At 41.6% G+C, this 17,643-nt stretch overlaps 1 protein-coding gene across 3 annotated transcripts in view; it reads right to left on the bottom strand.

Annotated features, from left to right (window-relative positions):
- The window catches only part of LOC141100120 (uncharacterized), a 44,278-nt gene extending 31,945 nt beyond the window's left edge, over positions 1-12,333 (bottom strand). The window contains exon 1 of one of the 3 annotated variants that reach the window (XR_012234604.1): positions 12,048-12,206. The gene's annotated coding sequence lies outside the window, so the exon portion shown is untranslated. Of the gene's footprint in view, positions 1-12,047; positions 12,208-12,251 lie in introns of those variants that run through there. The other 2 variants (XM_073588367.1, XM_073588366.1) reach the window with 2 other exon arrangements.
- Positions 12,334-17,643: the final 5,310 nt, after the last annotated feature.

The raw sequence follows: 17,643 nt of genomic DNA, 5'->3' as shown, positions 1-17,643 counted from the left end.
ATTACTGCTTCCCCTGCCAACAAGCTTCAAGCAGTGTGGGAAGGCCCTTATCAGGTTGTCAAGAAAATTAATGACACTATGTTATTGCCCTGGACTCTAGTGGTCGACGACAGAAAACCGTCCACATTAACATGCTGAAAGACTACCACGACCGATCTCTGCCTGTTCTAGCTGTCTGCCACCCCCCTAGTGATACCGCCGACGACGAGTATCTCCCAGATCTCCTCCAGGTTGCCCAAGCGGGAGGATCACTGGAACAAGTGCCCCTGGGCTCCCATTTATCGGATATACAAAAGGACGATATTGTCGCCGTACTAAGGCCGAGGGCTGCTGCTTTCTCCTCAAAGCCGGGGAAGACTACTCTCACCAGTCACCATGTGGAAACCCCCGGACAACGCCCCATCCAGCAGGCTGCCTACCGGGTTCCAGAGGCTGTTCAAGGCATGATAAAGAATAAACTGGAGGAGATGAAACAACTGGGAGTTATTCAGCCATCTCACAGTTCTTGGGCCTCTCCTGTCGTCCTGGTCCCCAAGAAGGATGGTACAACACGATTCTGCGTTGATTACAGACGACTAAATGATGCCACCAAGAGTGATGCTTATCCCATGCCCAGGATTGATGATCTATTGGATCGTCTGGCCAGTGCCCAATTTGTGACTACGTTAGACTTGAGCAAGGGGTACTGGCAGATACCCCTAACGGAGGACGCTCGTGAGCGCTCAGCCTTCATTACTCCATTTGGGCTTTATGAGTTCCTGGGAATGCCCTTTGGGATGAAAACTGCCCCCGCAACTTTCCAGAGACTGGTGGATCGACTGTTACAACAATGTCAGGACTTTGCCTGTGCTTACTTAGACGACATCGCCATTTTTAGCACAACCTGGGAGGAACATCTTAAACACTTGGGCATAGTGCTGGACTGTATCCTTACTGCAGGACTGACCATTCGCCCTGATAAGTGCCAAATAGGGATGGCTGAGGTGCAGTACCTCGGGCATAGAGTAGGGGGTGGGACACTAAGGTCAGAGCCTGTCAAGGTGGAAGCCATTAGCAACTGGTGTAGACCCCAGTCTAAAAAGCAGGTACTTGCGTTTTTAGGAACTGCTGGTTACTATCGCAAATTTGTTTCTAACTTCAGCACCTTGGCCAAGCCCCTAACCGACCTGACCCGCAAGAACATGCCTAGGAATGTGACATGGACGCCTGCATGCGAAGATGCCTTTTCAGCGTTAAAGACTGCACTCGTCACTGCTCCTGTCTTGGCTGCCCCGGATTATAAACGCAGGTTCCTCGTGCAGACAGATGCATCCACCTTTGGGATTGGGGCAGTACTTAGCCAAGTGAACGCCACCGGAGAAGAACATCCTGTTGCTTTTGCCAGTCGGAAACTACTGGATCGGGAAGTTGCCTATGCCACTATTGAAAAGGAGTGCCTTGCCATCGTATGGGCGCTAAAAAAATTGCAGCCCTACTTGTATGGCAGAGACTTCACAATTGTTACAGACCACAACCCCCTCACATGGCTGAATCGTGTATCAGGGGACAATGGAAGATTGCTGCGGTGGAGCTTGTCCTTACAACCCTTCAGCTTCTCCATCCAATACAAGCGGGGAAGCCAACACCAGAACGCCGATGGACTGTCTCGACAAGAAGAACCATAGGCTCCCCAGGCCGACCTACCCCTGCCACTGTACAAGGAACTATAAATAACTGAGCAATATGGACTAAAGTGAGCAGGCCAGAGGTCTGTGTAGACCTCATGGCGTGCTCACTTATTATGGGGGGGGAGAGGCTGTGATGGGGTGATATGTTATGTGGATGTAATTTTTTGTATATTCCTATGTTTAACAATTCCAGTTATTTTCATAGTGTTTTTCTTATTACATTGTAAGTCTACAGCCTCACTGTATCTGTCTCTTGATGACCCCCTGTAGTGCATTAATCCCTAAGGCCCTTTGTTCTCGTCTGGGAGGTAACTTGTTTGACTACCCCTGGACAAGGAAGGGGGTGGGGGGAAGAACGGCAGCTGGACAAGTCAGTTCCGGTAGAGACAAGATGGTGAAAAGGCTGCATTTTCAGAGAGAAGGATCCATTATTATCCTCTGGTGCTAGAGTGTTTTGGAATCTCGTTTCCCTGGATATTTCATCCTGATACTGGGACTGCATTCTTATTCTGGACTATCTTATCCTTTGTGTGGTGGACTGAATACGGACCTTTTCGTATTTTTGCCTGAATAAAGGTCTTGGAATTGTTCACTCTTCGCTCGCTCTGTTGATTGTGTTACCAGAGAAGGACCCCGTGACATATGGGGAGATGTAATATAATGTGCAGTGTGACACTATTATATGGACAGATGTAATATAATGTGCAGTATTACACTATTATATGGGGCGATGTAATATAATGTGCAGTATTACACTATTATATGGGGAGATGTAATATAATGTGCAGTATTACACTATCATATGGGGAGATGTAATACAATGTGCAGTATCACACTATTATATGGGGAGATGTAATATAATGTGCAGTATTACACTATTATATGGGGAGATGTAATACAATGTGCAGTATTACACTATTATATGGGGAGATGTAATACAATGTGCAGTATTGCACTATTATATGGAGAGATGTAATACAATGTGCAGTATTGCACTATTATATGGGGAGATGTAATACAATGTGCAGTATTACACTATTATATGGGGAGATGTACTATAATGTGCAGTATTACACTATTATATGGGGAGATGTACTATAATGTGCAGTATTACACTATTATATGGGGAGATGTAATATAATGTGTAGTATTACACTATTATATGGGGAGATGTAATATAATGTGCAGTATTACACTATTATATGGGGAGATGTAATACAATGTGCAGTGTGACACTTATATGGGGAGATGTAATGTGCAGTGTGACACTATTATATGGGGAGATGTAATACAATGTGCAGTGTGACACTATTATATGGGGAGATGTAATGTGCAGTGTGACACTATTATATGGGGAGATGTAATATAATGTGCAGTAGTACACTATTATATGGAGAGATGTAATATAATGTGCAGTATTACACTATTATATGGGGAGATGTAATATAATGTGCAGTATTACACTATTATATGGAGAGATGTAATATAATGTGCAGTATTACACTATTATATGGGGAGATGTAATATAATATGCAGTATTACACTATTATATGGGGAGATGTAATATAATGTGCAATATTACACTATTATATGGGGAGATGTAATATAATGTGCAGTATGACACTATTATATGGGGAGATGTAATATAATGTGCAGTATTACACTATTATATAGGGAGATGTAATATAATGTGCAGTATTACACTATTATATGGAGAGATGTAATATAATGTGCAGTATTACACTATTATATGGGGAGATGTAATATAATGTGCAGTATTACACTATTATATGGGGAGATGTAATACAACGTGCAGTGTGACACTTATATGGGGAGATGTAATATAATGTGCAGTGTGACACTATTATATGGGGAGATGTAATATAATGTGCAGTGTGACACTATTATATGGGGAGATGTAATATAATGTGCAGTGTGACACTATTATATGGACAGATGTAATATAATGTGCAGTGTGACACTATGATATGGGGAGATGTAATATAATGTGCAGTGTGACACTATTATACAGTGCCTACAAGTAGTATTCAACCCCCTGCAGATTTAGCAGGTTTGATAAGATGCAAATAAGTTAGAGCTTTCAAACTTCACACACGCAGGATTTATTAACAGATGCATAAATCTTACAAACCAAAAAGTTATGTTGCTCAGTTAAATTTTAATAAATTTTAAACATAAAAGTGTGGGTCAATTATTATTCAACCCCTAGGTTTAATATTTTGTGGAATAACCCTTGTTTGCAATTACAGCTAATAATCGTCTTTTATAAGACCTGATCAGGCTGGCACAGGTCTCTGGAGTTATCTTGGCCCACTCCTCCATGCAGATCTTCTCCAAGTTATCTAGGTTCTTTGGGTGTCTCATGTGGACTTTAATCTTGAGCTCCTTCCACAAGTTTTCAATTGGGTTAAGGTCAGGAGACTGACTAGGCCACTCCAACACCTTGATTTTTTTGCCTCTTGAACCAGGCCTTGGTTTTCTTGCTGTGCGCTATGGGTCATTGTCTTGTTGGAAGATGAAATGACGACCCATCTTAAGATCCTTGTTGGAGGAGCGGAGGTTCTTGGCCAAAATCTCCAGGTAGGCCGTGCTATCCATCTTCCCATGGATGCGGACCAGATGGCCAGGCCCCTTGGCTGAGAAACAGCCCCACAGCATGATGCTGCCACCACCATGCTTGACTGTAGGGATGGTATTCTTGGGGTCGTATGCAGTGCCATCCAGTCTCCAAACGTCACGTGTGTGGTTGGCACCAAAGATCTCAATCTTGGTCTCATCAGACCAGAGAACCTTGAACCAGTCTGTCTCAGAGTCCTCCAAGTGATCATGAGCAAACTGTAGACGAGCCTTGACATGACGCTTTGAAAGTAAAGGTACCTTACGAGCTCGTCTGGAACGGAGACTATTGCGGTGGAGTACGTTACTTATGGTATTGACTGAAACCAATGTCCCCACTGCCATGAGATTTTCCCGGAGCTCCTTCCTTGTTGTCCTTGGGTTAGCCTTGACTCTTCGGACAGGCCTGGCCTCGGCACGGGAGGAAACTTTCAAAGGCGGTCCAGGCCGTGGAAGGCTAACAGTAGTTCCATAAGCCTTCCACTTCCGGATGATGCTCCCAACAGTGGAGACAGGTAGGCCCAACTCCTTGGAAAGGGTTTTGTACCCCTTGCCAGACTTGTGACCCTCCACGATCTTGTCTCTGATGGCCTTGGAATGCTCCTTTGTCTTTCCCATGTTGACCATGTATGAGTGCTGTTCACAAGTTTGGGGAGGGTCTTAAATAGTCAGAAAAGGCTGGAAAAAGAAATAATTAATCCAAACATGTGAAGCTCATTGTTCTTTGTGCATGAAATACTTCTTAATGCTTTAGGGGAACCAAACAGAATTCTGGTGGTTTGAGGGGTTGAATAATAAATGACCCTCTGAATAAACTTTTGACAATTTAAAAAAAAATTAAACAAAGAAATAACATTCTTTTTTGCTGCAGTGCATTTCACACTTCCAGGCTGATCTACAGTCCAAATGTCACAATGCCAAGTTAATTCCGAATGTGTAAACCTGCTAAATCTGCAGGGGGTTGAATACTACTTGTAGGCACTGTATGGGGAGATGTAATATAATGTGCAGTGTGACACTATTATATGGACAGATGTAATATAATGTGCAGTGTGACACTGATATGGGGAGATGTAATATAATGTGCAGTGTGACACTATTATATGGGGAGATGTAATATAATGTGCAGTGTGACACTATTATATGGACAGATGTAATATAATGTGCAGTGTGACACTATTATATGGACAGATGTAATATAATGTGCAGTGTGACACTATGATATGGGGAGATGTAATATAATGTGCAGTGTGACACTATTATATGGGGAGATGTAATATAATGTGCAGTATTACACTATTATATGGGGAGATGTAATATAATGTGCAGTGTGACACTATTATATGGGGAGATGTAATATAATGTGCAGTGTGACACTATTATATGGACAGATGTAATATAATGTGCAGTGTGACACTATGATATGGGGAGATGTAATATAATGTGCAGTGTGACACTATTATATGGGGAGATGTAATATAATGTGCAGTGTGACACTATTATATGGACAGATGTAATATAATGTGCAGTGTGACACTATGATATGGGGAGATGTAATATAATGTGCAGTGTGACACTATTATATGGGGAGATGTAATATAATGTGCAGTGTGACACTATTATATGGACAGATGTAATATAATGTGCAGTGTGACACTATGATATGGGGAGATGTAATATAATGTGCAGTGTGACACTATTATATGGGGAGATGTAATATAATGTGCAGTGTGACACTATTATATGGACAGATGTAATATAATGTGCAGTGTGACACTATTATATGGACAGATGTAATATAATGTGCAGTGTGACACTATGATATTGGGAGATGTAATATAATGTGCAGTGTGACACTATTATATGGGGAGATGTAATATAATGTGCAGTATTACACTATTATATGGGGAGATGTAATATAATGTGCAGTGTGACACTATTATATGGGGAGATGTAATATAATGTGCAGTGTGACACTATTATATGGACAGATGTAATATAATGTGCAGTGTGACACTATTATATGGGGAGATGTAATGTGCAGTGTGACACTATGATATGGGGAGATGTAATATAATGTGCAGTGTGACACTATTATATGGGGAGATGTAATATAATGTGCAGTGTGACACTATTATATGGGGAGATGTAATATAATGTGCAGTGTGACACTATTATATGGACAGATGTAATATAATGTGCAGTGTGACACTATGATATGGGGAGATGTAATATAATGTGCAGTGTGACACTATTATATGGGGAGATGTAATATAATGTGCAGTGTGACACTATTATATGGACAGATGTAATATAATGTGCAGTGTGACACTATGATATGGGGAGATGTAATATAGTGTGCAGTGTGACACTATTATATGGGGAGATGTAATATAATGTGCAGTGTGACACTATTATATGGACAGATGTAATATAATGTGCAGTGTGACACTATTATATGGACAGATGTAATATAATGTGCAGTGTGACACTATGATATGGGGAGATGTAATATAATGTGCAGTGTGACACTATTATATGGGGAGATGTAATATAATGTGCAGTGTGACACTATTATATGGACAGATGTAATATAATGTGCAGTGTGACACTATTATATGGGGAGATGTAATGTGCAGTGTGACACTATGATATGGGGAGATGTAATATAATGTGCAGTGTGACACTATTATATGGGGAGATGTAATATAATGTGCAGTGTGACACTATTATATGGGGAGATGTAATATAATGTGCAGTATTACACTATTATATGGGGAGATGTAATATAATGTGCAGTGTGACACTATTATATGGGGAGATGTAATATAATGTGCAGTGTGACACTATTATATGGACAGATGTAATATAATGTGCAGTGTGACACTATTATATGGGGAGATGTAATGTGCAGTGTGACACTATGATATGGGGAGATGTAATATAATGTGCAGTGTGACACTATTATATGGGGAGATGTAATATAATGTGCAGTGTGACACTATTAGATGGGGAGATGTAATATAATGTGCAGTGTGACACTATTATATGGACAGATGTAATATAATGTGCAGTGTGACACTATGATATGGGGAGATGTAATATAATGTGCAGTGTGACACTATTATATGGGGAGATGTAATATAATGTGCAGTGTGACACTATTATATGGACAGATGTAATATAATGTGCAGTGTGACACTATGATATGGGGAGATGTAATATAATGTGCAGTGTGACACTATTATATGGGGAGATGTAATATAATGTGCAGTGTGACACTATTATATGGACAGATGTAATATAATGTGCAGTGTGACACTATTATATGGACAGATGTAATATAATGTGCAGTGTGACACTATGATATGGGGAGATGTAATATAATGTGCAGTGTGACACTATTATATGGGGAGATGTAATATAATGTGCAGTGTGACACTATTATATGGACAGATGTAATATAATGTGCAGTGTGACACTATTATATGGGGAGATGTAATGTGCAGTGTGACACTATGATATGGGGAGATGTAATATCATGTGCAGTGTGACACTATTATATGGGGAGATGTAATATAATGTGCAGTGTGACACTATTATATGGGGAGATGTAATATAATGTGCAGTATTACACTATTATATGGGGAGATGTAATATAATGTGCAGTGTGACACTATTATATGGGGAGATGTAATATAATGTGCAGTGTGACACTATTATATGGACAGATGTAATATAATGTGCAGTGTGACACTATTATATGGGGAGATGTAATGTGCAGTGTGACACTATGATATGGGGAGATGTAATATAATGTGCAGTGTAACACTATTATATGGGGAGATGTAATATAATGTGCAGTGTGACACTATTATATGGGGAGATGTAATATAATGTGCAGTGTGACACTATTATATGGACAGATGTAATATAATGTGCAGTGTGACACTATGATATGGGGAGATGTAATATAATGTGCAGTGTGACACTATTATATGGGGAGATGTAATATAATGTGCAGTGTGACACTATGATATGGGGAGATGTAATATAATGTGCAGTGTGACACTATGATATGGGGAGATGTAATATAATGTGCAGTGTGACACTATTATATGGGGAGATGTAATATAATGTGCAGTGTGACACTATTATATGGACAGATGTAATATAATGTGCAGTGTGACACTATTATATGGACAGATGTAATATAATGTGCAGTGTGACACTATGATATGGGGAGATGTAATATAATGTGCAGTGTGACACTATTATATGGGGAGATGTAATATAATGTGCAGTGTGACACTATTATATGGACAGATGTAATATAATGTGCAGTGTGACACTATTATATGGGGAGATGTAATGTGCAGTGTGACACTATGATATGGGGAGATGTAATATAATGTGCAGTGTGACACTATTATATGGGGAGATGTAATATAATGTGCAGTGTGACACTATGATATGGGGAGATGTAATGTGCAGTGTGACACTATGATATGGGGAGATGTAATATAATGTGCAGTGTGACACTATGATATGGGGAGATGTAATATAATGTGCAGTGTGACACTATTATATGGGGAGATGTAATATAATGTGCAGTGTGACACTATTATATGGGGAGATGTAATATAATGTGCAGTGTGATACTATGATATGGGGAGATGTAATGTGCAGTGTGACACTATTATATGGGGAGATGTAATATAATGTGCAGTATCACACTATTATATGGGGAGATGTAATATAATGTGCAGTATTATACTATTATATGGGGAGATGTAATATAATGTGCAGTGTGACACTATTATATGGGGAGATGTAATATAATGTGCAGTGTGACACTATTATATGGGGAGATGTAATATAATGTGCAGTGTGACACTATGATATGGGGAGATGTAATGTGCAGTGTGACACTATTATATGGGGAGATGTAATATAATGTGCAGTGTGACACTATTATATGGACAGATGTAATATAATGTGCAGTGTGACACTATTATATGGGGAGATGTAATGTGCAGTGTGACACTATGATATGGGGAGATGTAATATAATGTGCAGTGTAACACTATTATATGGGGAGATGTAATATAATGTGCAGTGTGACACTATTATATGGGGAGATGTAATATAATGTGCAGTGTGACACTATTATATGGACAGATGTAATATAATGTGCAGTGTGACACTATGATATGGGGAGATGTAATATAATGTGCAGTGTGACACTATTATATGGGGAGATGTAATATAATGTGCAGTGTGACACTATGATATGGGGAGATGTAATATAATGTGCAGTGTGACACTATGATATGGGGAGATGTAATATAATGTGCAGTGTGACACTATTATATGGGGAGATGTAATATAATGTGCAGTGTGACACTATTATATGGACAGATGTAATATAATGTGCAGTGTGACACTATTATATGGACAGATGTAATATAATGTGCAGTGTGACACTATATGGGGAGATGTAATATAATGTGCAGTGTGACACTATTATATGGGGAGATGTAATATAATGTGCAGTGTGACACTATTATATGGACAGATGTAATATAATGTGCAGTGTGACACTATTATATGGGGAGATGTAATGTGCAGTGTGACACTATGATATGGGGAGATGTAATATAATGTGCAGTGTGACACTATTATATGGGGAGATGTAATATAATGTGCAGTGTGACACTATGATATGGGGAGATGTAATGTGCAGTGTGACACTATGATATGGGGAGATGTAATATAATGTGCAGTGTGACACTATGATATGGGGAGATGTAATATAATGTGCAGTGTGACACTATTATATGGGGAGATGTAATATAATGTGCAGTGTGACACTATTATATGGGGAGATGTAATATAATGTGCAGTGTGATACTATGATATGGGGAGATGTAATGTGCAGTGTGACACTATTATATGGGGAGATGTAATATAATGTGCAGTATCACACTATTATATGGGGAGATGTAATATAATGTGCAGTATTATACTATTATATGGGGAGATGTAATATAATGTGCAGTGTGACACTATTATATGGGGAGATGTAATATAATGTGCAGTGTGACACTATTATATGGGGAGATGTAATATAATGTGCAGTGTGACACTATGATATGGGGAGATGTAATGTGCAGTGTGACACTATTATATGGGGAGATGTAATATAATGTGCAGTGTGACACTATTATATGGGGAGATGTAATATAATGTGCAGTGTGACACTATGATATGGGGAGATGTAATGTGCAGTGTGACACTATTATATGGGGAGATGTAATATAATGTGCAGTGTGACACTATTATATGGGGAGATGTAATATAATGTGCAGTGTGACACTATTATATGGGGAGATTAATATAATGTGCAGTGTGACACTATTATATGGGGAGATGTAATATAATGTGCAGTGTGACACTATTATATGGGGAGATGTAATATAATGTGCAGTGTGACACTATTATATGGGGAGATGTAATATAATGTGCAGTGTGACACTATGATATGGGGAGATGTAATGTGCAGTGTGACACTATTATATGGGGAGATGTAATATAATGTGCAGTGTGACACTATTATATGGGGAGATGTAATATAATGTGCAGTGTGACACTATGATATGGGGAGATGTAATGTGCAGTGTGACACTATTATATGGGGAGATGTAATATAATGTGCAGTGTGACACTATTATATGGGTTGATGTAATATAATGTGCAGTGTGACACTATTATATGGGGAGATGTAATATAATGTGCAGTGTGACACTATTATATGGGGAGATGTAATATAATGTGCAGTGTGACACTATTATATGGGGAGATGTAATATAATGTGCAGTGTGACACTATTATATGGGGAGATGTAATATAATGTGCAGTGTGACACTATTATATGGGGAGATGTAATATAATGTGCAGTGTGACACTATGATATGGGGAGATGTAATGTGCAGTGTGACATTATTATATGGGGAGATGTAATATAATGTGCAGTGTGACACTATTATATGGAGAGATGTAATATAATGTGCAGTGTGACACTATTATATGGGGAGATGTAATATAATGTGCAGTGTGACACTATTATATGGGGAGATGTAATATAATGTGCAGTGTGACACTATTATATGGGGAGATGTAATATAATGTGCAGTGTGACACTATGATATGGGGAGATGTAATGTGCAGTGTGACATTATTATATGGAGAGATGTAATATAATGTGCAGTGTGACACTATTATATGGGGAGATGTAATATAATGTGCAGTATCACACTATTATATGGGGAGATGTAATATAATGTGCAGTATCACACTATTATATGGGGAGATGTAATATAATGTGCAGTGTGACACTATTATATGGGGAGATGTAATATAATGTGCAGTATCACACTATTATATGGGGAGATGTAATATAATGTGCAGTATCACACTATTATATGGGGAGATGTAATATAATGTGCAGTGTGACACTATGATATGGGGAGATGTAATGTGCAGTGTGACACTATGATATGGGGAGATGTAATGTGCAGTGTGACACTATTGTGTGGGTGGCTGCAGGCTAATAAGCATATACTGTACACTGTTATACCACGCAGAGCTGTAGTGTAGTAATGATATAATGGACACTATAGTGTGCGGGCGTAGTAGCGGAATATTCTCCCGTGCAGTAATGACGCCTGACTCCGCCCTCACCCTGATATTCCGCTGATAGTCCAGGTTCCCTGTCCTGTCTCCGGTGGGTAGACGCCGGCCTGGAGCGGATATTACACCGTCACATCCACTTCCCTGCTGCGGTGCAAAACTCTTCCGGGTTCCCGCTTCCACAGTGAAGTGTGTGGTGAGGCAGCCCTATCCCGTCATGCCTCGCGGGGAGGGCGTGGTTTCGATGTAACCTACCTACAAATGCCGTGCTCGCGCTGCATGGGTCGCGGCAGCTACAGTCCCCATACCAATGTGTGGGGAGGAGGAGGAGACCCCGGGGCCTAATAATGGGGGACCTAGGTCCTGTGCAGGGCTATGGCTGCCTATATTATAGGTGTACAGTTCACTCCCTGAAGCACTAAATCCCCAAGTACACATAACATGGCGCGCAGATGTGTTCCTGTGAATGTGGCAGCCACTTAGGACAAGTACACACAGAATGCGGGTGTTGGTGCGTGATGGCGGCCAGGGGGCTGATCCAAAATGGAGGCACATTAACAGCCTAGCGAAGCAAAAGTTGGGAAACAGCTAAAAGAAATGACAGCACTGTTCTGGCAGCTGCCACTTGGGAACTACTAGCTCATATATAGACTGGCGCTTCAGGGAACATCGGGCCGATTCGTCAGCACTCCGGTGGAAAAAGCTTTGAAAAATCACAATTTTGGCGTTCTTATGGCATTTTCACCCAGTTCCTAAAACGTGGGTGGATCTGGGATGGGGCACCCGCTGCTTGTCAAATTCATGACTAGCGGCAGCGTTCCTTGCGCCTTCCATCGCACTGTAACGGACTGGAGTAAGATCTATGGCGAGGTGCTCACTTTGGTTTTGTGTCATCGGGATTTTGTGCATTGCTGCTTTTTTTGGACATAGAGCATGTCACTTCTTTCAGGGCTTCTGCTGCGTTTTTCACCCATTGGCTTGAATGGATGTTGAAAAAACGCTGCAAAAAACAAGTATCATTATTTACAGCATTTTTTTCTGCAGAAAAGTCATGGGGGCACTCAACTTTTACCATGCACAGACACAAGATAGCCCAAAAAACGCACCTAAACCTGCGTTTTTGCCGCAGCTTGTTTCCTGCCAAGAAATCAGGTTTTGCTGCAGAAAAAATGCCGTGTGAATTTACCCTTAGGGTGTGTGCACACGCTGCGGATACACAGCAGTTTTGGCCCTACGGTGTACAGTACCATAATATCCTATGGGAAATGGAAAACGCAGTGCAGACGGTGCAGATTTTTCCGCACGGTTTTTGCTGCGGTTTCTAATCCGCAGAAAGAATTGACATGTCAATTCTTTCTGCGAATTCTGCTGCGGTTTGCCATCTCCTCCATTGTAGAGATGATAAACCACAGAGCAATCCGCAGGTAAACCGCAGGTCTTTTGACGTGTGGATTTTGGAAAATCCCCGCGGATCAATCCACAGCGTGTGCACACAGTCTTAGTCTGGAGCCCGATTCCTGTATAAGCATGTGCCTCTATGAGTTGGGAGCATCTGACTCCAGCGATAGCTCATCAACACCGGCGTGACCACCACCAATGTGGATGAAGCCGGCCCATGGAGGGCACATACCCTAGAGGCAACTGACTGCATGTCCTGGATTTTGAGCTTCCTAAAAATCTCTTCAGGTTTCCATTCCAAGTCTCAAACTGGTTTTAAAACGTGACTAGTCCATTCTTCAGGTGGTGTACACTCACCAGTTAATACAAGAGGATGGTTAAGGACTGAAAATGGTGACTGCTGACGAGTCTTCCTTGTAAAACCTTTAGGTTAGTTTCACATTTGCATCTTTGTGCGCAGCGCATCGTGCGCAAGTAGAAACGCATGCAAAAACACATGCCTTCATATTACACGCGTGCGCATTGCAATCTGGACTCGCGCACGCGCAGTATGCTTTGCCCAAATGCGGGCAAAGCCGAAAAGCATTAGTGCGCATGCGCCGGTGAGCTATGTCCCAGAACACAGTGAAATACTTCTGGGACATAGTTCACTGGCGCATGCGCACTAATGCTTTTCGGCTTTGCAGTTTGCATGCGCGTAATATGGAGGCCAAGTACGGAAATTCCCTGAAATGTTGCGGACAGCGGCCAAGGAGGGGTGGAGGAAAGGACCCGAAACACCACCCATCGAGCCGGACCCAAGTCATTTAAATACCGCACCAAAATGAGGTGACAGATTCCCTTTAATAAGGACCATCTTGCTATTTTTAAATTGACTATTAGATCCTAAAAATCAATTCTACAGATATATCTATTATTACAAAAATAAAGGAACCAATTCATCAAGACCAGTGCTGTTCAAGCAGGTCTTGCTGAGGTGATGTGCTGTAGTCAGAGGTCTCTTCATGAAGCAATTGCACCAGACGAGTGGTATGCATCTCACTATAAGGCCGGGATCACACATGCGAGAAACTCAGCTGAGTCTCGCATGTTAATACCTGCCACTGCCGCCGGAACTCGGGGCCCGAGCGTGCGGCTACATGTATTTCTATGCAGCCGCACGCTCCACTCCCGAGTGCCGGCGGTAGTGCTGGGTATTAAGATGCAAGACTCGTCCGAGTTTCTCGCATGTGTGATCCCGACCTAACTCCTATTCCAGTCCTAGCTGGAATAAGATTTGGAGCGCACCACAGTCTTTACAGCAAGTCAGGTGCAAGTGTAAGGAATGGGCATAAAAGCTTAGCTTGCACGTGATAACTGCCCACATCTGCCAATAACAGCAGCAATTGGCGCTAAGCTCTGATCATTGCTCTTAATTCCTTAACGACCAGGGGTATTTTTGGTTTTGCATTTTCATTTTCCTTCTTCTCAGAGCCATAACTTTTTTATTTTTCCGTCAATATGGCCATGTGAGGGCTTGTTTTTTGCGGGAGGAGTTGTACTTTTGAACGACACCAGTGGCTTTACCATGTCGTGTACTACAAAACAGGAAAAAAATTCTAAATGCGATGAAATTGCAAAAAAAGTTCAATCCCACACTTGTTTTTTGCTAGGTTCACTAAATGCTAAAACTGACCTGCCATTATGATTCTCCTGGTCATTATGAGTTCACAGACACCAAACAGGTCGAGGTTCCTTTTTATCTAAGGCTACTTTCACACATCAGTTTTTTGCCGTCAGGCAGGATCCGGCTATTTTTAGAAAAAACGGATCCGGCATAAATTTTGGAGAACTGTAGAAACTGATCCGTTTTTCTGCTGGATCCGTCTAGCAGGTTATATCTGTTTCCAGGGGGCTGGCCAATTGGATCTGAGCATGCGCAGACTTAAAAAAACGGATCCGGTGGCTGGATCCGTCTTTTTCTGGATCCGGCGCATTCCGGCGCCCATAGACTTTCATTGTGGCAAAAAGCCGGAAGCGTCGGATCCGGCGCTTCCGGCTTTTTCGCCGGAGACAAAAAACGTTACAGTAGCCGTTTTTTCCAGACGCCGGAATGAGACAAGTAGCCGGATCCGGCAAAAAAACAGATGAAACGCAATGCGTTCCGGCGCTAATGCAAGTCAATGGGGAAAAACTGGATCCAGCATTGCATTTCGCCGGATCCGGTTTTACAAAAAAAAGCCGGATCGCGCCTGACGGCGAAAAACTGATGTGTGAAAGAGGCCTAAATGGTGAAAAAAAAAAAAAAAAAAAAAAATTGCACCATCTTCCGAGACTCGTAGCGTCTCCATTTTTCGTGATCTCGGGTTGGGTGCAGCCTTATTTTTTGCATGCCGAGCTGACGTTTTTAATTATACCACTTTTGTTGCAGATACGATCTTTTGATCGCCCGTTATTGCAATTTAACGCAATGTCACAGCGACCAAAAAACCGTACTTCTGGCGTTTTGATTTTGTTTCTCGCTACGCTGTTTAGCGATCAGGTTAATCCTCTTTGTTTATTGATAGATCGGGCGATTCTGAAAGCGGCAATACCTAATATGTGTATGTGCGATTTTTTTTTTATTGTTTTATTTTTAATGGGGCGAAACGGGGGTGATTTAAACTTACTTTTATTTTTTCATATTTTTTAAAAAGTTTAATTTTGGCATGCTTCAATAGCCTCCATGGGAGGCTAGAAGCTTCCCATACTTGATTGGCTCTGCTACATATAGGCGATGAGTAGATCACCTATATGTAGCTGAATTACTGCATTGCTATGAGCGCCAACCACCGGGTGGCGCTCATAGCAATGCAGCATCAACAACCATAGAGGTCTCCAGATCTCTGGTTGTTATGCCAATGCATCACTGATCCCCGATCACGTGACGGTGGTCAGCGATGCACGCATTTCCAGCCACGTGGCTGGAAGCTCCAGCTAAATGCCGCTGTCAGCGTTTGACAGCGGTGTTTAACTAGTTAATAGGCGCAGGTGGATCGCGATTCAAAACAGTTGACATGTTCCGGCTTTGATGTTGGCTTACCGTCGGAGCCCACATCAAAGCGGGGGGAGACGTCCAATGACGGGCTACGTCAGTCATTGGACGTTAAGGGGTTAAAGCGTACCAGTCACCAGGTTAGACCGATATGAGATAAGGCCACCACCTTTCAGGCCTGATATACAGTATTGTATAATGTTTTATAAGCCCCAAACCAGTCCTGAAAGATAATGACCTCTTACTCTACTCACCTGCGGGGAGGTCCGGTCCGAGGGGTGTCGCTCTTCTTGGTCCAGTGCCTTACTTCTTCTTGCAATGCCGTCCTTCTTTCTTCGTGTGGATGACGCATCCCTATGTCATCCACACAGTCTCCCCTGGCATAGAGGTCCTGTGCAGGCATACTTTACTACCTTGACCAGGGCAGAGCAATGTACTGCAGTGCACAGGCACCGGGAAAGGTCCAAGAACCCTAGCATCTGAACACTGCAGTACTTTGCTCTGCCCTCAACAGGACCAATAAGTATGCCTGTGCAGGAGCGTGATGCCAGAGACACTGTGGATGATGCAGGTACATGTCATCCACATGAACCAAGAAGGGAGCAGTTGGACCAAAACCAGCGATGCCCCTTGGACTGGACCGCCCCGCAGGTGAGTATAATAAAAGCAGTTTTTCTTGTCTTGCAGGTCAGGGGTTGGGGACATATACAGCATTGGTGATGGTCTTATGTCATATCGCTCAAACCTGATGACAGGTTACCTTTAAGGCCATGTTCACACGTTCAGTATTTGGTGAGTTTTTTATGCCAGTATTTGTAAGCTAAAACCAGGAGTGGAACAATGAGAGGAAAAGTATAATAGAAACACATCACCACTTCTGTATTTATCACCCACTCCTGGGTGATACTTAGATACTTGGTAAAATACTGACCGAATACTGAATGGCGTAAATGTGGCCTAAATGTCACTGTCTAACACCAATGGGTCGCCAAGTTAGTCAGAGAGCTGCCGAAGACCCTATGACTATCATATTGGTATTTCTGAGAAGTCCATCTACAATCTGGGCTTCTTAGGAAACCTTTATTTTAGCTATATTCTGCAATACATTAGTTTTGCAGTACATAGAACAAGCAAGCACACGACTGTATGTTATAAAAGAAAAAGGATGTTTTAAGAAAAATACAAAGAAACCTAACAATTCAAATAACACCCTTTTTCCCCATTTGAAGAGGGTCA

This window comes from Dendrobates tinctorius, unplaced genomic scaffold (genome assembly GCF_039654945.1).
Source record: "Dendrobates tinctorius isolate UK_male_01 unplaced genomic scaffold, ASM3965494v1 ptg000103l, whole genome shotgun sequence".
Taxonomy (NCBI): domain Eukaryota; kingdom Metazoa; phylum Chordata; class Amphibia; order Anura; family Dendrobatidae; genus Dendrobates; species Dendrobates tinctorius.
Note: the sequence above shows the minus strand (reverse complement) of the source record. Positions and strands in the feature narration are given on the sequence as shown.